This window comes from Leucoraja erinacea, chromosome 11, assembly GCF_028641065.1.
Source record: "Leucoraja erinacea ecotype New England chromosome 11, Leri_hhj_1, whole genome shotgun sequence".
Lineage (NCBI taxonomy): Eukaryota > Metazoa > Chordata > Chondrichthyes > Rajiformes > Rajidae > Leucoraja > Leucoraja erinaceus.
The window spans coordinates 36,040,723-36,059,377 of record NC_073387.1 but is presented as its reverse complement, the minus strand read 5'-3'; the positions used below and the strand labels follow the sequence as shown (position 1 = coordinate 36,059,377).

Below are 18,655 nucleotides of genomic sequence, written 5' to 3'. Positions count from 1 at the left end.
GTCGGGCGGGTGGATGGCAACGCTTCTCTATGCAGATGCCGGGTGCCGGAGCTGGAGCGAGTTGGACCGTGCATTGCCGGTCTCTGGAAAGTCATGTGCATGTAGTGTAGTGACGGCGAGCGGAGCACCGGCTTCACTAGTGCTGAGAACTCTGACCCGGGCGCTGCTGACCGAAGACTCGCCGCGGCTGATTGTCTTTTTGCTACATGCTTGCTACATTGTTGCAAGTGTCATTGCAGAGGGCTCGCTTCCTTCCTTCATTCATTCCGGACACGTGGGTGCACAAAGTTACAGCAAATAGCTCATATTCTTCTTACAGCGGGGCCGTGATTCATTCCAAAGTGTGTGTGTGTGTGTGTGTTTTCGAGTGTGTGATGAGCCGTAGATGCAAAAAAATAATATACAACTTCTACTTTTTTTGCCTAAAAATCAGCCGATCGAAGCAATACTAAAGTCGGGTTGGAATGGGGAATTAAAAACGTATCTTTCTGTTTCCTCTTTGCGGGCAATTGGAGTTGGCTTGTTTTATTTTCACAATTCTTACAGAACAGTAGAACAGATTGATTCAGCAATGTGGGAGCTTGCGTAACTCGGGATATTTCTCAACGTTAATGCCTGTGCGATGGATATTTGGGAAGACAGATGACGGTAACAGACTCTAGTTGTAGCCACTTTATAATTGGTGACATGTCTAAACTCGCATCGTTCGCTCAAAGAGGCGTAACTGTGAATGTCAACTGGGTTGTATAGCGGTTACAAGCCTTACTTTTCCAGCCCTACTCCTCAGCATGTTGGAAAATGCACCTCGTATAAACTTGTATAGTTTCTTGAATGCGTATTATATTTTTAAATGTCATTGATGTTTGCGCAGGGGATTATTGTTTTTGCATTCCAATCTCCAACATTTGCGTGACCACCACAAAATAAATCTTGAGAAATGCTAATCATGCTTACGATATCATTCCATATCATTTATAAACTATAACTCCCGATAATGTACATTGCGTAAGAGATACGAGCACGGGGTATGAAAGACAGTTTGATAATGTGTCACATGAGAGCTTGCTGCACCGACGAATGCTGACGTCTCTGCTTTACTACTGGGAGCTGAGAATGAACCCGATGCCACTGCATTTCTGGCACCACGCGCTGCGCATCTCAAGTAGAGCGGCCACATAGTGCGTACTCTCCAGTAATTAAAAACAAACCTCTTGTTTTGATTGTAGAATGTCACTATGTACGGTAATACCAGCCGATCGCGCCTGATCAGACTCCGGCAAACGTGCATGCCGTTTCATGGGTCCAGTGAAGCAGCGATGTCCTGTGCAAATTGAAAGCAAATGATTGCAGTCCCAATAAACGCAATTTTTCTGACATGTTATAACTTTCTAAGTTGTGGCTCGATATATCTAATATATTAGGACAGTGCGAAAGCTTTTTAATGGGTCACCTCAGTGTGACCCTTGACACTGCCATCTAGTGTTACAGTTATTTTTTGATGAAGCTGCATCTGGATTGCAACAGCAGCTGAGAGAAACAACGGCAGTATTTGAAGTCTTGAAACAATCAAGCCAATATACACATTGACTGATGTGGGTACAGTAACAAAGCCGGTTGCACGAGTTCAATTTAAAGAATGTGCTTAGATGGAAAAGACTTGGAAAATTACTCTGATGTTTGGCATGGGTTATATTGAAAAATATTGAGCAAATTTAGAAGTATTTATTTCAAATTGTCTCGGGTTTTATTCTGTGGTCTCAAATTCTTTAAAAAAAAAAGGCCCATGAACAGACATCAGAGATGAGCAGCTTGTGTCGGTTGTTGACATGGAATTGTTGAACAGAGCAGGAAGGAACTGCAGATGCAGGTTTACACTGAAGATAGACACAAAATGCTGGAGTAACTCAGCGAGACAGACAGCATCTCTGGAGGGAAGGAATAGGTGTCATTTTGGGTTGAGACCCTTCTTCGCACTGGACAACATTTCCTTCTTTTCCAGATTCACAGCATCTACAATGATTATAGAGAAGGGCTATGATCCAACAGTTCTGTGATTAAAAAGGATACCCAATTTACAATGGTAAGGGCAATCAGAAAAATCATTCAAAACGTCACTGTCTCTTCATCTCATCATTGTATTTGTTGAATATCTTCCCTTGGAAGGTGGGGTCACTACACTCAGACCTTTGGAATCTTGCATTTCTTACAACAATAAAATGCACTGTTGCTGCATTCATGGATTAGAGTCATAGAGTGATACAGTGTGGAAACAGGCCCTTCCAACTTGCCTGAACCGACCAAAATGTCCAAGCTACACTAGTCCCACCTGCCTGCTTTTGTTCCATATCCCATCAAACCTGTCCTATCCATGTACCTGTCCAACTGTTCTTAACAGTTGGGATAGTCCCAACCTCAACTACCTACCTGTTTGTTGCATACAACAACCACCCTTTGTGTGAAAATACTACCCCTCAGGTTCAAATTAAATATTTTCCCCTTCACCTTAAAACTATGTCCACTGGTCCTTGATTCACCTACTCTGGGCACGAGATTCTGTGCACCTACCTGATCTATTGCTCTCATGATTTTGTACACCTCAATAGGATCATCCCTCATCCTCCTGTGCTCCAAGGAATAGAGTCGCAAGCTACGCAACCTCTCCCTATAGTTCAGACCCTCTAATCATGGCAACATCCTCGTAAATCTTCTCTTTACCCTTTCCAACTTAACAACATCTTTCCTATAACATGGTGCCCAGAACTGAACACAATACTCTAAATGAGGCCTCACCAACATCTTATACAGCAGCAACATGGCCTCCCAACTTCTGTACTCATTATAAACGTGAGCTATGTGTCACTGTATGTACAATCTCTATCTGAACTGTTGCTTTTCTGTGGCCAATGTAAACCTAGATATAAATGTCTACATTCATAAATTGACATAGATAAGTTTAACAAAATATATTGCATTGTCACTGAAGTGGACATCAATTTAGTTTCCAGGCAAAAAATTTGAAATATCCCAGATTAATTGTTTTCTTACTTCCATTATCAAAACCACTCCTTACACTCAAAACCTGTTCATCCAATTCTAAACCTGTTTTCTTTCTTTTAACAGAACTCAATTTTGTATATTCTCGAGCTAATTTTATTTGAACAATATAAGGACTCATCCTGGTATGGTGTCTCCAATGTGGCAGGAGATGGTGGGCTCTTGAATAGAGATATGGAAAAAAATGTGCGGTTGCAATTGAAAAAAGAGAACGAGGAGGCATTAGTTGAGAGATGAAATAACATGAGTTGGTTTGGAAAGAGAGTCCACTGATGTGATAGCTGATGTCTTTGTAAATTCTCCGCTTTGCTCCAGCATGAATGTCCCTTTCAATGACAGAAATTGTAAGCTGGATCATGAGTTAATTATGAGTTTGGAGACATTTGTAAATAAGGGTGAGGAATTTGACTTCAGTGTGTGGGCAAAGGATTCCATTTGACAGCACTGGTACAATATGCGGGGTGGAACGAAGCACAACATTGGATATGATGGTGGAGTTCTCAGTCACATTTTTACTCAGAGCAATGACATGACTATTGCAATAACAAATATATTTTCTCAAGAGAACATTGGCTGTCATCTCACTAAAGTTTATATGACTTTAGCTAAGCAACTGTACTGACAGCCAGTAGGTGTATTGATTACTAAAATGTGCGTAACCTTTTATCACATTGAGGTCATCTGCTTTGTGAAACAAAGTATTGATCACGTTGATCTATATTAAATCACACCAACTTCAGGTTGGTTAAGACACAGAGGATCAACGGGTTAGAAAGTGCACCAAGTAGGTTCTGCTCAAAGGTGACCTCTCATATTTAAGTAATGCAAAGAGGAAATGTTAAAGGACTCAGTTGAGCTGAAGTACAAATGTATAGTATGCTTTCTAGCATGCACTACTGCAGAATCAAATTGCTTCGCCACAGTTAGCAAGTTCTTTGCTTGCCCTACTTCATTTTCCATAAAACCTAGAACTAGCTCAAATGTAAATTACACCAGGAGGGGGGGCAAGACTCATAACATTACATCAGGCTTATTATATAATATGGATCCAACATTGACCAAGTAGAATATCATGTTTGGACAGAAGGATTATCTTCTGATTTTGCATTCTTAAGCCATAATAAATAATAGTTCAGTGTTTTAAATGTTAGTAATATTTTAATTCAAAATTTAAGTTGTATATTTTGGATAAGCATAGCCAATACACAGCTACTGCCAATGCTTTTGTAGAATGGAAATGGCAATGTTTGAAAGAGGGGATGAAAAGGAATCGATTTGTTCATCAAATTATTTTACTACCTTCATTGTGACTGATTTTTGTTTCAAAATACAGAAAATGAATGTCACCATTTCTATTAAATGCGTTACATCAGCCATTTGTTTTATCCTATTGTTTTGATTAATGTTATGAAGTGTGAATGTTAATTTCTTGCTTTTATTTACCTTACATCTCTTCCATAATCAAACATATTTATTAGTTTGTTTAAGATGCCCATGTTGCTTAAGTGGTGGAAGTTATTTGGGGTTGGGGTGGTTTTATTTAGATAGCAGTTTCATTAAATAATAACATGAAGTACTATGTTACAATTGTGCATGTGTGTAGGTGCTGAAGTACAGTAAACATACTTATTAGTTTGTTTAAGATGCCCATGCCACTTAAATGGTGGAAGTTATTTGGGGTTGGGATGCTTTTATATACATACAGTAGATAGCAGCTGGCATGTAATGGCGACATGAAGTACTATGTTACAATTGTTCATGGGTGTAGAAGTTCTGAAGAAGGGTCTCGACCCAAAACTTCACCCATTCCTTCTCTCTAGAGATGCTGCCTTTCCCGTTGAGTCTGTTCGATTTAAACCAGCATCTGCAGTTCTTTCCTATACAGTAAAGCCTCATTTTAACGGACTTCTTTGCAACAAATTTTGGTTAAATCAGAAGTACCTGCTGATGCCACCCCTAGCTCGCACCACCTCCTTGGCTGTTACAGCCCTGGTTTCTGACACCACCCCTGGCTCACGAGGTGCTGCGAGCCCTTCTTCACCCACTGCATGGTTCGGTTGACGTGGCTGTTGTTGCAACTCACTTTGATGCCCTTAGGGCAGCTCTTTCTTCAGGCTGCCATCAAAGACAAGATGCATGTGGTCACTTAGTGGCTCCCTCTACTTTCACCTGCTGCTGCATGTTCCTAATTTTTAATGTGAAAGGCCACAAGGTGCTACAGTAGCTCAGCAGACTGAACCGGTCTGAAGAAGGGTCTCAACATCACCTATCCATGTTCTCTGGAGATGCTGCCTGACCCGCTGAGTTACTCCAGCACTTTGTCCTTTTGTGTGTTAACCATCTTCTGCTATTCTATGTATTTTAACTACATGCATTGATAATACCTTACTCGGTTATAGCTGACAATCAGCAACAGACAATTCCCCCTGCCCCCTCATGGTCTGTTATAGCGAGGGTTTACTGTGAGGTATCTCAATGATACAACAAGCATGGTGAGGTATATAACTCCACACTGTTGAATTGTATCGACTGATACAGTAATCTGATCTATTTGTTCTTATCAAACAAAGAAGAGGCTGGTTTAAAAAAATATCAAGCCACATTCTGACAAATTTTTTTTGCATTAACATGTGGCTAGTTCAAAATCGAAGAAAATATGCCAAACACATTGCGTGTTGTTTAGTGTTCTCCATTTCCGTCTTCAATGTTGCCTTTCTGAAGTTATCTTGGTGAAGACAGTTCATGTACACTAAAATTTACACTTGTCTCATGCTTACTAATCTGGAAATAAAATAATGCGTCATGGGTTATATTTTGCAAAACACATTGTCACATTTTAATTCTCAGGATGCCAACCACAAGTCCATGTTTCACTTCAGTTTGAACATTCTCTTTTGTGCAATGTAAGAAATTTTAAGATTGTGAAATGCAGTTTAAACCATCTTAGAGCAACTGCTTTGTCAATACACTGATGGACAGAGATTTCAAAGGTCAGGTAGATCATTGAATCCATTAAGTTCTGTCAGATGTTCTCCGAACAAACTGGAGTAATGCATAATATATCAGATAAAAAAACAGTTTAACTCAGCCAGTAAAACATTATTTTAGGTTTAGGTTTCTTCTTGTCATGTATACCGAGGTAGAGTGAAAAGCTTTGTTTTGCATGCTATCCAATTAAATCAGACAATACTATACAAAAATACAATCAAGAGAAACTCAAGTACTATAGTTAGACCAAAGAGAAAGACACAGAGTGTGCAATATAGGTCTCAGCACAGTAGTTTAGTTTAGAGGTACTATGCGGAAACAATCCCTTCAGTCCACCGAGTCCATGTCGACCAGCGACCCCCGAACTCAAGCACTATTCTACAGATAAGGGATACTTTTACCGAAACTGCACATCTTTGATATGTGGGAGGAAACCGAAGCACCCAGAGAAAACTTACGGAGTCATGGGGAGAACGTATAAACAAGACAGCATCCGTAGTCAGGATCGAGCCCAGGTCCCTGGCACTGTAAGGCAGCAACTTCACCACTGCGCCACCACGCTTGCCCCAAAATACACCAGTACTTTGCAGTACATCAGTTCCACAGACAAAGTCCAATGTCCACAATGGTGTCGAGGTGAATTGGACAGTACCCTAGCTTACGGAAGAAGTGTTTGAAGCCAGATAACAGAAGCAAAGAAGCTGTTCCTGAGTGGTGGTGTGTACTTTCAAGCTTCTGTATCTTCCACCTGTAGTTGAAGCAATTCTTAAGGAGCTTAAATAATTCAGTTTAAGAATTCTTAGCTATTTATGAAAACCATTGTCTTCTGTGTGGGAACATAAGAAAGAGGAGGTGAAAATAAGGGGGAAAAATGTAATATCTGCGTTCTTATTCCCATAATGCTGGTTAAAATGTTTGTAATGTCATTTGTGGAAAGAAAAATATACTTTGGTTTTGAGAAGTATGATAAGTTTAAAGTACCATGTCAGTGGTAGTAGATGGATCAAATGTCCCCCTTTGGGTTTGGCCAGCATGCTGACAATACAACTTGAGAACCGAGAGTTCTTAATACCAGGGTATCTATTCATCAGAACACTGGCAACATATTACAGATGCCAGAGATGGATGTATCTTCCACCAGGTTGGTTCAGCCTTTGAAAACTTTAGTTGTGACCTCTGAACCTCCCTATTCATATTCTACTGAATAATTGATCTGCACAAGCACAATTTGGTCCCTTATTATTTTATAAATCTCAATCCTATTTCCTTATGTTTTGTTTATCTAACATAGTAGGCATACTGTCTGGCTAACAAAATTGCTCTAAATGCTGACATTAATGGAATGTTGTTCAATTGTAGCAACAAGTTTGGAAAAGATTAAAACAGACTGCAATCTTGTGCGTTTCAAAAGGGACAGTGATAATAGATAGATATGCCATTTATTGTCACTATACATGTACAATGAAATTAAAAGCTGCTTGTACTCAGTGCATACATATAATTTAGTACAAAAAACAAGAAACAGAAAAACAAAAACAGAAGGGAGAAGGGGGGGGGGGGGGGGGATAGGTGCACAATTCTGCGGCGCTATATACATATATACAGATGGAAGTCCGGGTGTTGGGCTGTGAAGTCAGTGCATGTGTGAATTTGAATTAAGAGTAGTTATAATTTTCGGAAAACAACTATTCCTGAGTCTTTTTGTCCTGGATTTGATGCACCTATAGCGCCTTCCAGAGGGCAGCAGGTCGAACAGTCCAAACGCAGGATGGGAGCTGTCTTTGATGATATTCTTTGCCCTGCTAAGGCAGCGGGAGGTGTAGATATCCATCAGGGAGGGGAGAGGGCAACCAATGATCTTCTGTGCTGTCCTAGTTACCCTCTGAAGCCTCTCCCTGTCTGCCATGGTGCAGCTGCCATACCATGCTGTAATGCAGTATGTCAGCAGGCTCTCGATGGACGAGCGGTAGAAGGTCAGCAGTAGGTTAGAGTCCAGGTTGTGCTTCCTGAGGACCCTCAGGAAGTGCAGCCGCTGCTGAGCCTTCTTGATGACCGCTGTCGTGTTGTCTGTCCAGGAGATATCAGCAGCGATATGGACGCCGAGAAACCGGAAGGTGTTGACCCTCTCCACACACTCGCCGTTGATGTGTAGGGGGACTAAGTCGGTGCTGTGCCTCCTGAAGTCGACAATGAGCTCTTTTGTTTTCCTGGTGTTCAGAGCCAGATTGTTTTCTGAGCACCAGGTTGTCAACTTCAGGACTTCCTTTCTGTAGGCTGCCTCGTCTCCCTTTGAAATAAGTCCGACTACAGTAGTGTCGTCAGCAAATTTGACGATGCGGTTGTTGTGGGCCGGACTACAGTCATAGGTGTAGAGACAGTATAAGAGGGGGCTTAGCACACAGCCCTGTGGGGAACCGGTACTCAACCTGCGAGTGGAGGAGAGGTGGGGGCCGAGTCTCACAGTCTGGGGCCGGTTGGTGAGGAAATCTTTTATCCAGGCACATGTGAGAGTGGGGAGGCTGAGAGTGCCAGTTTACCAATGAGAATGTCCGGAATGATTGTATTGAAAGCTGAGCTATAATCCACAAAGAGCATCCGGACGTAGCTCTGCCCCTGCTCCAGATGGCTCAGCACAGAGTGGAGAGCTACGGTAATGGCGTCTTCCGTGGATCTGTTTTGGCGATAAGCGAATTGGTGGGGGTCGAAGTCTGGTGGTAGATAGTCCTTGATGTGCTGGAGGACCAATCTCTCGAAGCACTTCGTGATTACCGGAGTGAGGGCCACAGGACGGTAGTCATTAAGGCTGGTGATGGGAGACTTCTTCGGCACTGGGACGATTGTGGCTGATTTTAGGCAGGACGGAATAACTGCCTGGTCCAGGGAGAGGTTGAAAATTCTGGTGAAGATGGCAGTGAGCTGGTGGGCACACGCTTTGAGCACCTTACCAGGTACTCCATCTGGGCCGGTAGCCTTCTTGGGGTTCACTGCCAGGAGCACCCGTCTGACATCGTGCTCCCTGACAGTGAGTGGGGTAGTACAGGAGCCAGGTGAGGGTGGGAACAGGGCTGTAGCAGGTGAGTGCTGCTGTTGTGATGTTTCAAAGCGGGAGAAGAAGCAATTTAGCTTTTCTGCCAGCGGCACACTCAGGTCTTCTGACTTTGTGGCACAGCCTCTGTAGTTGGTAATGTCTTGTATGCCCCGCCATACCTCCCGTGTATTATTGCTGGACAAGTGGGACTCTATGCTCCTCTTATGGTCCGCCTTGGCTTTTTTAATACCACTTTTCAGATCGGCTCGAGCAGCCCTGTACAGAGCTCTGTCACCTGACCTGAAGGCAGCATCGCGGGCTCTGAGGAGTGTGCGGACCTGGCTGGACATCCAGGGTTTCTGGTTTGGGAAAACCCGTATGTTTTTGTCCACAGTCACGTTTCCGATGCAGAACTTGATATAGTCCAGCACCGATTCTGTGAGAGTTTCCAGATCCTGGTGTTCGAATATGTCCCAGTTTGTCTGTTAATGTGAGTTAATTAGTGTTGAAACCAATTCCTATATTCCTCAATAGCTAGTTTCGCCATAGATCAGCGATTAAAATCGTCCTGCTTGGTTTCTTTCTGACAAACAGCACAGTGGGTGTGCTGTGGTATGAACATGTGACTGACAACTCCTTTAGTTTGGAAATTTGTGCGTCAGCTGTGTTGCATAAGTGTTCTGTAATGTTTGATAATGTGGCAAATTTGGCTGGATCTCACACTTGTTCCATATATGCTCTGACTGATCATGGAATCTCAGATATCCTCAAAAATTCTTTCTCCAGCTCTTGTCTCCATTTTTGGTTCTTTTTCAACATACTTCCTTTTATATTACTTAAACATTCCTGTTTAACTCCATACATGTACTTTTATGTTAAAAACATATTTAAAATAAAAACAAGCCTGACTACTTTCAATAGCTCTGGTGAATGTGCAAAAGAATACTTGCACAAATTTATTTCAAAGCATTGCAGTAAAATGTGTTGGAAGTAATCTTTCTGTGTTCATTGATTTCTACGTTTAAAAAGTAATGATTTTGAAATGTGTGATTGTTTTCAGATACAGAGGTGTGCACTTTGGCCTTTGTAAGATCTTTGCTAAAGTTATCAGCAATGTACGGTGAAATATTTAATTGAATAACATGCAAGTACTTCATTATTTTATAATTTTCGAATAAAATCTTGTCATTTCCCTCAGGTCACAAGATGACTTGCTGGTTCTTACTTTGGAAAGGGCCAAGTGAGGGAGTATGGATAACCTATTATTGCCCTGTACCTGCTCTTACTTTTCCCTATGTCCCTGAGAGGACTGCCCACGCTGTGTACAACAGTCTGCTTGATTAGGTATAACCTGGAATTGATAAACTGCTGATATATTTTACTTTAATCATTGCACAAAATCGCCACAACAGCATATTTGAAACTGAATATGGGAAGGAAAATGTAATGAACCACTGACAGGATGACCTGCCTAACACGTAATCAATGATAAATCACTGCTCCTTCATTGTTTGAAGAATTTAGCCCAAAAATGTAGTTGTGAGTATCGTTTGCTAACTCCTGAACTGTTTGAGTACCATTTAGTACAGTTTCTTCAGAATCTTACCTATGTTTTTTAAAATAAATCTCTTATACCCTTCAAGTACTGGGCCCCATGACCAAACACCCATGTTGCACGATGCTACACCTGGTTCATTATATCAACAGTCTTGTGATAAGGAGAAGGAAGCCACTATTTTGACACTTGCTGGTGAGAATTATCATTGGCAACATTCAGTTCCTGTTATATTAAGCTGTCATTAAATGGAGAGAACTTAAAATGGTAGAGTTCAAGGGTGGATGGTAAACAGGACATGTTAAAGTTGTCCGTGTGTCAAGTCCAAGTATTGGGAAAATTGGGTTAAGTTTTAAATACTTTTCTGTATTACTGATGTTACTATGGTGAATACAATTCCAAATAGCTATATGTGAATTATTGTTGAAATGCCTGGAGGCATAATAATGAGTTAGACAAATGTATGTTCTTTCATGTTATTCCAATAGATAGTTGGTTCTCAGCACAAATGTTTTACCTTACAAAGTACTGTCTGGCTAAAATGACAGACTTTAACTAACAGTGTTGCACTGTTTTGGTAAGCTTTCATTGTACTATAAATATTGTGAAACTATGTCAGGGTATTTTTCATGAAATAATATTTATTCACTACAACATTTCCAATCTTGGAAAACATATAATAGTGTCAGTGTTGCCACTAACTACATTTGTTTCCGTTTTTGATACTTTCACCAAAGGACTGATTAATATTTGAAAATGCTAGCTCTAACATGTCAGTTGTAGGATTATCCTTTCCTGTACAAACATAGACCAGGGAGCTGAATTCCAGCAGAGAGGCGTGAGTGACTTCCTTGGCGTCAAATCAGCATTTGGTTTGTGTGTGGTATCAAGGAACGAACCCTGGTAAAACTGGACACAAAGGGGAGTTGTACCTTACACAAAGAATGGTGATTATAGTTGTTTGAGGTGAATCATCCCAGTCCCAGGATATTGCTGAGGGTCATATACACCTCCATATACAACTACTTATTCAGCGAGCTTCCTTCCATCATGAGCACTAATCTTCACCGGTGATTGTAGATTGTTCAGTTCCAGCCACCAACTTCTTAACAACAAAACTGTCCACCTCCAGTCACGGGCCGATTAATTGCCAAGTATTGTGTAGCTTATATGCCAAACGACAATCATCTTTAATCAGAGGCACCCTAACCACCTACCATTGACAATCAAGGCATTATTGTTGTTAAGTTAGCCACTGTCAATATCATGGGTTGTCACCATTATCTAGAAGCTTAACTGGACCAGTTAACATACTGTAAATATGGAGGGTACAGGACTAGGTCAGTGGTTGGGTATGTTGCAGGAAATGACTTACCTAGGGAAATGACTCTTCTAGGGAGAAGCTAACTGCATTTCGTTGTCTCTGTACTGTACACTGCACAATGACAATAAAGCTTGAATCTGAATCTTACCTCCTGACTCCTTGAACTCTTTTGATCTACACAGAACAAGCGAGGAGTGTATGGAATGCGCTCCACCTGCTGAAATAAGTGGAAATCAATGTATATTTACACAGCTTGATTCCATATAGTAGTCACCACCTTAATTGTCTCCCCTTTTTCTTACTAATAGTTTGAGACATTTTATGGGTAATCAGTGACAGAAGAATCATTTCACATGATTTTTGGGTCAGGATATCAAGTAAACCCATTCACAGAGATTCCCCTTTCTGTTTGATATCTTTATTATATTTTTCCACCCTTTAGGTTTAGTTTTTCATATAAAATATGAAGCAGTTTCTAATTCTGTGCAAGATATAAATTATAATGCAGCTATTACATAATACGCACTTTAAATGGTAACCAGATTTACACTGTCAATGTGGAGAATTATGCTGCCTTTACTCTCTGGCCCTGTCAAATATCGTCAATAACTTGCCACGAAGAAGGTGACGTGCATAAATCTGCTCAAAAGCAACAAAGTAACTTTAATTGTTTTACAAATGTAAAACATTGTTGCACGGGAACAGGGTGGGGTTAAGCACCCCTTAGAACCCATTCCAACATAATACGCAAAATATCTGGACTCCATGTTCTGCCTTTGAGTCTCTTGTCCAGAGTAGGTGCATTGAGGAACAGAGGACATAGGTTTAGGGTGAAGGGGAAAACATTTAATAGGAATCTGAGGGGTAACTATTTCACACAAAACGTGGTGGGTGCATGGAACAAGTTGCTAGAGGCAGTAGTTGAGGCAGAGACTATCCCAATATTTAAGAAACAGGCAGGTACATGGATAGGGCAGATTTGGAGGGATATAGACCAAATGTGGGCAGGTGGGACTAGTGTAGCTGGGACTTGTTGACCGGTGTGGGCAAGTTGTCTGAAGGGCCTGTTTCCACACTATCATTTTATATCTATGATCCATATCCCTTGATCTAATAGCACAAAATCTGGCAATCTCACATAAATGTTTCAATACATCCAATATCTGGTCTTTGGAAAGAGAATTCAAGATTTATATTAGACTTCATGCAAAAGTACACTCATGATTTCTGAATGACCTACCAATATGAAAGAATATCATAAAGAAATACAGACCTCCTACATCCGGATATCTGTTAAATTAGATCAAAGCTGATTTTTGACCTCAGCACCACTATCCTGCACTAATTCTTTGATTCCCTTTATATCAAAATATCTACTCTACCGACTGATGTCAGGTTAATTGCTCTGTAGTTCACAATTTTTTCTCTCTCACTCATTTCTTAAATAGTGGGGTGACATTTGCGACCGTCAATATGTCAGAGCAATTCATGATTCCGTGGAACTCTGGAAGATAACCAGTGCACTTACTACCTGCACAGCTACCTTATTAAAATAAAAGCCTCTGGAATTTGAAATTATTTAGTTTAGTTTAGAAAGACAGCGTGGAAACAGGCCTTCTGGCCAACCAACTCCATGCCAACCACCGTACACTAGTTCTATCCTACACACTTACAAACCTGCAGGTGTTTAGAATGTGTGAGGAAACTGGAGCATCCAAAGATAACACGCGCATTCACATGGAAAACGTTCAAACTCCGTACTGACAGCACCCCTTGTCTGGATTGAACTTGAATCTCTGGCTCTGTAAGACAGGGACTCTACCGCTGTGCTTTTGTGTTGCCCCAAAGGTAGCTGTATACTGTCAGGCAGCCACTGTGGTGGTTAATGGACAGACAATCTTTTTGGGTCGGGACCTTTCTTTATACTGAGTCCTCCATCAGTTTGTTCTTTACTTGTGTTTCTACCTTTTCAAAACTTTGCTCTGCAGGCCATTGGATCCTAGGGATCAACAATCAATCCAATTATTTTCTTCCATGCTTTTTATTTGCTACTGTTCATTTAATTCATTTCTTCAATCACATTGGGTTGTTGTTCTCATTTGAGTTCATTGTCATTTGTTCCTTCTCCAATATAATATCTCCTGTTTTAATCTGCAAGAGATCCGCATTAACTTTAGACCTTTCCATTTTACGTATCCGCCAATGCTTTTACACACTCGTTATATTTCTCACGAGATTCTTGTATTTTACTGCTCCTCCTTTGACGCATTTTGAAAAAAAAAGAAAATCTCAGAGATACTGTTTTTTTGTAAACATTGTAAGCCTTTTCCTTGGATCCAATACTTTCTTTAGCCTCTTTTGCTAGCAAGATGGACCGCTTTACCTATTATGGTTACATGCTATAAAGGGAGAGATGTTCATTACAAACTACTTGAACTGTTACTATTGCACATCTACTGTCATATTGTTAACGTTGTTTTTCTCAGCCAACTCATTCCCCATATCTTTGTAGTTTCCTTTCCAGAGATATAATTTTATTTCAGATTATACCGTATCACTATCAATTTTTATACAAACCTGTATTGCATCCCTACTTCAAAATAAAGCTCTTTCGGTGACATTAGAATAAAGCAGAACTTTATATTTTCAGCATTGATGATAGAAGTTGGAGTTCTGGAATAAAACCAGAAGATGGGGAGAACATGAGTAGGTCAGGCAACATTAGCTGTGAGGAAAACAGTTTACTTTTCAATCAATCCCTCTTCATCAGACCAGTTTTGAAGTTGGTGCTTCATGTTTTGAGGTAAATATGATCTGTTATTATACCAAGAATGCTATTCTGGCATAAGAACTTGATGGGAATACAGATGAACAAATATGATACATTATTTGTAGAGGATTGTAGCCAACTGGTTATGCATAAATGTCTTAAATATCAAAGGGTTGCTTCAGGATCAACATTTTTCATTGTTGGCTTCAGATATATGAATTGTGATTAATGACAGTGTTGAGGAAGATAAAGAGGAAAAGAATGAGTTTTCTCCCTGTTGTGTTCTTTGCAGTAAGGCGGGGAGTCTCACCTGCGAGAGATTCTGTTTATGAAAGGATTTTTCTGCGTAATTAGCATGAAAAAAAAAGATCTAGCTCTCACAAGTATGAGAGATAACTGGGCATTTGCATCTGTTTGGGCAGAGAAACTTATAGATGCCATTTATGGTTTTCATTGTTTACTAGGTATGAATTAACAGCCATTAAAGAAATAGGATATATATTTTTTATTTTAATGTAACAATTTTTCATCACAGTAATCCAAATGTTATATTTTTATAGATATTTATATGGCTCAGTTTAATAGCTGCTGATTTTAAGTATCTTCATATGGCATGCTGAGTTTATAACCTTTTCATAATATATTTTAGATATTTAATGTAATCTTTCAAACCAAATGCTAAAAGTAGTAAATTGAGATAGAACTAACTAGCTGTGGGATGTGCTCTTTTAAGATGAAAGAAGCTAAGGCAAAGATTTTTTGGGGATGGTGTTATTCATTGTAACTATCCCAATTATTAAATAAAGTAGGGTGCAGAACGGAAGTCTTTTCAAAGTCTTATAGAATTGATTTATAGAGACTATAACATTGTTCCTGCCTTGGGAAAGTTACACTGACCTATGTGCTAAAAAAAACTAATCTTAATGATAAGGTTGCTTGTCAGTGAATATTACTTTATTCTTAACAATTTAATTTGCAGTAGTCTAGCTGCTGAGACACATTTTTAATGTAAACTGGCTGTCTTCCTGTATAGGAAGGAACTTCAGATGCTGGTTTAAACCTATATCATCTGCGACTTGTTGTGCTTGCAATAAGCAGGTAACCTTTCCCAATCTACCGGGTTTTGTACTTGGTGACCGAGGGAAACATATTTTTTGAAACCAAGATAGTAATGGAGACCAATGGATGTGCAGAGGCAACATTATCTGTGACAGAGACGCACCTAGGCTTTGAGGTTTACAAACCCACTGACTCCCACAACTATCTCGATTACACTTCTCCCCTCCCGGCTTCCTGCAAATAATCTATCTCCGACCCCCAATTCCACTGTCTATGCCGCATCTGCTTCCAAGATGAGGTGTTCCATACCAGGACATCTGAGATATCCTCATTCTTTAGGGAACGGGGGTTCCCCTCTCCCATCATAGATGAGGCCCTCAGAAGTGTCTCCTCGGGACCCTGCAGCTCCACCCTTGCTCCCCTTCCCCCTAGTCACAGCAGAGATAGAGTCCCCTTAGTCCTTACTTTTCACCCCATCAGCCATCGCATACACCACATAATCCTCCGACATTTTTGCCAGCTCCAACGGGATCCCATGACTAGTTACATTTCCACCTTCCGCAGAGACCGTTCCCTCCGCAACTTCCTGGTTTACTCATCCCTTCACACCCAAACCACCCCCTCCCCAGGTACCTTCCCCTGCAACCGCAGAAGATGCAACACCTGTCCTATATCTCCTCCCTTGACTCTGTCCAGGGACCCCAACAGTCCTTTCAGGTTAGGCAGAGGTTCATTTGCACCTCCTCCAACCTTATCTACTGTATCCGTTGTTTAAGATGTGGATTCTTATACATCACCGATACAAAACATTGACTGGGCGATCGTTTTGCTGACCACCTTAATTCAGTCTGCCTGGACCTATCTGATCTCCTGGTTGCTAAACACTTTAACTTTCCTTCCCATTTCCACACTGACCTTTCTGTTCTAGGCCTCCTCCATTGTCAGAGTGAGGCAAAATGCAAATTGGAGGAACAGCATCTCATATTTTGCTTGGGCAACTTACAACCCAGTGGTATGAATATTGATTTCTCCAACTTCAAGTAACCTTGGCATGAACTCTCTCTCCATCCCTCCACCACCCAAGTCTTCTCCTTTTCACCCAACAAACAGCTAACAATAGACTTTCTTTATCGTCATTACTTTGTTTGCATATCTTTCATTCATTGTTCTATATCTCTCTGCATCATCGTCCATATCTCTCGTTTCCGTTTCCCGTGATTTTCAGTCTGAAGAAGGGTCTCGACCAGAAATGTTCCTTCTCTCCAGAGGTGCTGCCTATTTGTGTCTGAGGTTTAAATCATATTGCTGGATTTAATTTCATCATAGTCTAAACAAAAATATTGTTTAAAATGCTTTGTGCTAAACTGTGAGGGGCTTGGACACCCCTTTGGACAACATAGCGGTTAGAAGCAAGTATAGTATATGACCTCTCAAATCTGCTCTACCTTTGAATAAAGTCATCGCATACATTTCCAATATTACTTGTATTCCTAGATCCCCTTGGTGACCAAAACTTTATCGATTTTTGGCAGGAATAGACTCATTGACTGAGTATCTTGAGTATGGGTTTTCCCTCTGTAAAATAAGATCTATCAAACAGCACGTGAAAAGTGAGATGATCTTTTAATTTGCTGCTATTTTAAGAAGATTTGGTAATTTAAGAATTGGATGAACTTCATGCTCTTCAGGTGTTGCCATGTATTTTTTTTCCAGGTAAAAGACCCACACATCTGACGTAACTCAGCGGGTCAGGCAGCAGTTCTGGAGAGCCTGGATAGGTGACATTTCGAGTTGGGACCCTTCTTCAGACTGATTGTAATGGTGGTTGGGTAGGGGGAGGGGAGAAAAACGGAAGAGAGTTGGATAAGTGGATACAAGTGAGGGATATTTTGGATTAGCTGATGGTTGGGTAAGGGCCAGAAATATAAAAAAAATCAAAAGGTAGTGAAATAGGAGACAAGATTAGTTTAGTTTATGATTATCATGTGTACCGATGTACAGTGAAAAGCTTTATTTAGCATGCTATCCAGTCAAAGAGAAGACTGTACCTGAATACAATCAAGCCATCTACAGTTCACCGATAAAGGGGACGATATTTTGTGCAAAAATATAACATTGAAGTCCAATTTAAACATAGTTCAAAGGTCTCCAATGAGATAGATGGGTGGCCAGGACTCCATTCTAGCTGATGAGAGCACCGTTCAATTGACTGATAACAGTTGGGAGGAAACTGTTCCTGAATCTGGAGGTTTCCGTTTCCAAACTTCTGTACCACTCGCCTGATGGGAGTGGGGAGAAGATGGAATGACCTGGATGAGACTGATCCTTGATTATGCTGGTGGCCATGTCGGGGCAGGGTGAAGTGTAGATGAAGTTAATGGAAGGGAGGCTGTTCTGTGTGATGATCTTAGGTCATGGATGGAGCTGTTCATAAACCACTCTCTGATGCATCCCAATAAGATTATTTCTAAGGCGCATCTGTAGAAAGTTAGCTCCCTCAAAAAGGCAGCTAATATCATCAATGATTTACGATACCCTAGCCACACTCTCATCTTGTTTTACCATTCTGAAGAAGATACAGGGTCTGGGAGCCATGACCTCCAGCTTCAGGAACAGCTGTTTCCCAATAAATATTAGGCTCTTTAGCCACACAGCACAATCCTAACCACAACTCTACCTCAGCAATACACTACTATGGACTTTGTAGAAGTTATACCACATACTTAAGCTTTCACTATTTACAAAAATTCCAGTGTTTCTGGTTTTATGTAATTATTCGTGTGTGGTTGCTTTATCCAATTTAACAAATATTTTTGCTTGTAATGAACCATACTTTTAACAAAATACTTTTGCTTGTTCTGTCAGTGTTTATTTGCG

General features: G+C 40.6%; 1 protein-coding gene across 2 annotated transcripts in view; it reads left to right on the top strand.

Annotated features, from left to right (window-relative positions):
* Positions 1-18,655, top strand: part of LOC129701680 (peroxisome proliferator-activated receptor gamma coactivator 1-alpha-like) — a 136,639-nt gene that overhangs the window by 4,138 nt on the left and 113,846 nt on the right. The window lies entirely within an intron of this gene.